The sequence below is a fragment of the Aplysia californica genome, unplaced genomic scaffold, assembly GCF_000002075.1.
Source record: "Aplysia californica isolate F4 #8 unplaced genomic scaffold, AplCal3.0 scaffold00601, whole genome shotgun sequence".
NCBI classification, from domain to species: domain Eukaryota; kingdom Metazoa; phylum Mollusca; class Gastropoda; order Aplysiida; family Aplysiidae; genus Aplysia; species Aplysia californica.
In genome coordinates, this window is record NW_004797871.1 from 128844 (window position 1) to 132850 (window position 4007).

General features: G+C 38.4%; 1 protein-coding gene across 1 annotated transcript in view; it reads left to right on the forward strand.

Annotated features, from left to right (window-relative positions):
* The window catches only part of LOC101854117 (DNA topoisomerase 3-beta-1), a gene marked incomplete in the record, with an annotated part of 36759 nt that overhangs the window by 31460 nt on the left and 1292 nt on the right, over window positions 1-4007 (forward strand).

A 4007-nucleotide genomic window follows, 5' to 3' on the forward strand; every position in this document is an offset into this window, starting at 1 on the left:
GGGGCAATAGCGGTCCGGGCGTTGAACGTGGCAGATACAAACTTGTCTGTCTTTTTTTTTCCCCTCGGCAACTGATCATTATTACAAAGATAATATTGATAAACTAGTCTTGACGTAGATCTATGTAATGAATTGTGCGCTGGTCTGTGGAATCAAAAGTTGTGTATGCAAGGCTCTACACAGCAACACACCTTTTTGGTATAAAATCGAGATGACACAGGCATGTGCTTTTGAACGAATCAGTCTTTTTTTTTTACACAGCTCGTAATATACAGACATTTCAGGCACTACTTGTGACTTCTATTTATACATTACTTGCTCAGTGCCTGTAATTATCTACACTACACAAAACCTTGTTTTTGCTATAATGAACACTCGGATTCAACGAGATTTTAGGTCAGGCCCAGCGACCTCGTTGAATCCGAGTTCCACTTTAATGTTGATCGGGGCGTTAAATTTAAATTTAAAGAGTTATATTCCATACACTTACTTTTTCTGATTTGTTCAACAGGAGGACAAAAGCCCATTACCGGACGGAACCGCAGAGCACAGTGGCTGTGTGTTTTGCGACCCTGTGTTCAAGCCCCTAATGGAGAAACACCATGCAGCTGCCATGAGAAGGGGCCCTGGTGGGAGGTCTTCCCGCGGTGGGCGTGGGAGAGGGGGGCGTGGCAGGGGGAGAGGAAGAGGAAGGCCAAAACCAAAAGACAAGATGGCACAGCTGGCAGCGTACTTTGTCTAGGAGGGATGGTGGTGTTGTCTCATTTAGTTTAACTCGCTACCTTAGAATTACAAAGTTCTATTTGCTTAGTACTTAGTTTTGAGAAATTTGATGTTAAAACTTTTGAATTTCACATGTCAAGCTTTTTCGAATGCAATTCTTTGAATATCTTGATAACGACTCCAAATAATCATATGATTTTCATAGAGCAGATAGGACACTTGGTGTCTTGTTTGAGTAAAGAGAAGAAGCACATCGACACTATAATGGTCATTTAGTGCTGGGAAAAAGTAAGACAGACAAATGAACAGAGGGAAAGTAAAGAAATAGGACCTACCGGTGGTGCCCTCCAACCAATCGTTCATTTGGTGTCTGACCTCATGGTCTTAATTCAAAACAGTCAAAAATGTTAAATAGAACTTTGTACGGTAGCGAACTGTCTGTATCAGTCATCATCATCGACGGCTGGGGTTGGATGAATAGAGGGTAGTCAGAAGGACAGTGTATGTTACTCGATTTTGGAAATATAGATATTTTTTTCTTTTTGGTCTACTTCAAGGATGTATGACAGTTATAATTATTCTTGCACCCTACATCATGTATTTACTCTAGTCTATTAAAATAAAATAAACTAAAAAAGCAAAAGATACAAGAAGAGTTATACTATTCTTGTATGTTTAATAGCTGATATAAAAAAGAATGTTGCACCATTTAATTTTTTAAAATAAATTTTTGGCCTCTTGTGTAAAATAAACTGTCTCAGTTTCCACCACTGTGTGCATACAAACATGAGTGACAAGTTGGTACAGACATGAGTGACAAGTTGGTTGTCCTGAAAGGATTACTTTGAATTAAATGTAATGTTAGCAGTTTTAGTGTTCCATATATAATTACATAATATTCATGTACCTTCAGATAGCTTTGTTATAGTTCAAGTAATAAAAACTTGGTCATAATTTGTTTTGTGTTTGTATGTTTAAACAGGAATGTTAATGTTAATTCCCCCCCCACATACACACAGGCCTACTACTAGTACTACACACGCACACATACAGGAATCAGAGCTCAGAACCTTTGCCCCCACAAATCTTTTACTTTGTACAAAATACAACCAGTAACGGATACCGGTATCTCAAAACATATACATTGTAGAGGATTAGCAAAGTATTGTACAACAAGCTATCCATGAGTTTGAGTTAAATCTGTGTTTGTTCTAGTTATCTGTGCCCAACTGTATGAGGGAAATTGGAGTAGAAATGCATGTGCCTTGTTTATTTTGTACTCCCCACTGACTCAAAATCAAAATAATCCAAGCATGGATAGGCCACATCACTTCACAAATGCATTTCAATTCAAGAAAGGATTGACTTGTACTTAAATCATTCTTCTTACTTATACTATCTTACTTGCGAAGTAAAACTGACCAAACCAAACCTGTGCTCTGAACTAATGTGAATACAAAATTTACAACCAATTAGTGTCTCGCTCGCTCGTATAACTGTGACCATATGCACTTTTGAGCGCTGTAAAACTTTTATCAAACTGAAACAGAATTGATGCACCCAGGTGACTTGGTTGCCTCATCTAAGGGACTGAGAAAGGGAACCTCATGAGTGTCTTGGAAAGGGAGACCTTGCTGAACTGCGATGCAGATGTTCAGAATCAGATGACCTTTTTTCAAATTATTTATATAAATTACATACGGGCATAAACTATTTTTATGTAGTGTTTTTACACCCCCATCCACACAATTTAGATCATGTAGGAGGCCGACATATCTAGGTCAACTCAGACTGAGAGGAATGCATCACAACACCCACCCCATCCCCCAGTAGTTAGACTTATGCCTGTAACGGGAACATGACTGAATGAAAAGTAGGCACTGGGCGCTTGATCTGCTACAGATCTAAACATAGTATAGCACGGATAGCTCAAATGCGTCGGACCAGCTTTGGTAGTACGAGGGATATAATCTTACAAAGAAAAGAAAAAAGGGGACCACATGCGCAGTTCGGCGGATGCGTGATTTTTTACCTTCCGTGTTACACTGTGTTCCTTTTCCCGACTGGCAACTGTAGACTATACTACAATACAAATATGTATTAGCATTACTTAATAATTACTATCACGAATAGTTGTAATTGTGATACATATAATTTTATTTCGACCAAGGTACTAGAACTAGAAGAAGGAAAAAACAAGGATGAGGAGCAAATATCGCTGGAAAAGATTGGAAATCTGTTTCCCACGAGGGTTTGGAGAATTCGGCCTATATTTCAAGAATTTGCCCGATATTGAAAATGCTATCATTATCATTTTTAGGCTGTGGTCAATATTTTATTTTCAACTGGCAATTATACAATTGCCTGAAGAAACTTCCAAGGAACTGAGCCACATCAAACAGTCGGCAAAATATCTGGCGTTGCCAGATATCACAATAATACAGCCCTGATGACCTGACCAAAAGACAGGTGGGCACTCGTCAGGCTTTTGTCTTTTGAGGACTCGCGCTCAAGTGTTCGTGAAAGATCTGCAGAGTCTGAACTAATAAAGCCTACTCTAAGCGAATAAAATAAATGGTGGGTGTGAAAAAGAGGTCCAAAATCAATAAAACGGGGGGTCGGGACAAGTGGTCCGAAATTAATAAAAGGGGGGTGGGGAATAAAAGAAAAGGGGGGGGGCACATTCAATCTCATACCCTGGTACTAGCAGTCAGGAACAAATTGAACAAGAGATCATGAAATTTCAGTGACTTTAGTAAGTTACTGTGACAGCTTTTCAGGAACAAACCAGTTTCATTTAAAAAATATAAACCTACGTACAAATGTTTTTAAAATTTTTAATGCACAGAAAATTGGTCGTAAGCAACAGGGGGCTATCTCGAAAAACGCTGTTTTGAGAAAATCGAAGGTAAAGTTTATGCCCCTTGTTCATTTTCATTTAAAGACAAGGAGAGTTTTCTTTATACCGGTAACCAAACAAATACGTATATACACACCATTGAAATCAAACTTCACCTCTATAGGCTAGGTAGGGCAATGCCCACTTTTGGTGTAGATCAAGATTTCCGGAAACCCCCAAAATCTGGGATAGCCCCAAGGAGTTTACAGTAGTTCTAAGCTCCTTGGATGGATAGTCCGCTTGTCTTTAAAACTAAAAGTAAAAGCGATCAATTGAGGTAGCCAACCCCAGGGTTGGGTTGATTTAAATCAGTTGATTTTTTTTATTTAAATCAACTTGATTTTTTAAATAAAAATCAGTGATTTAAATTACTTTTTTTTAAAAT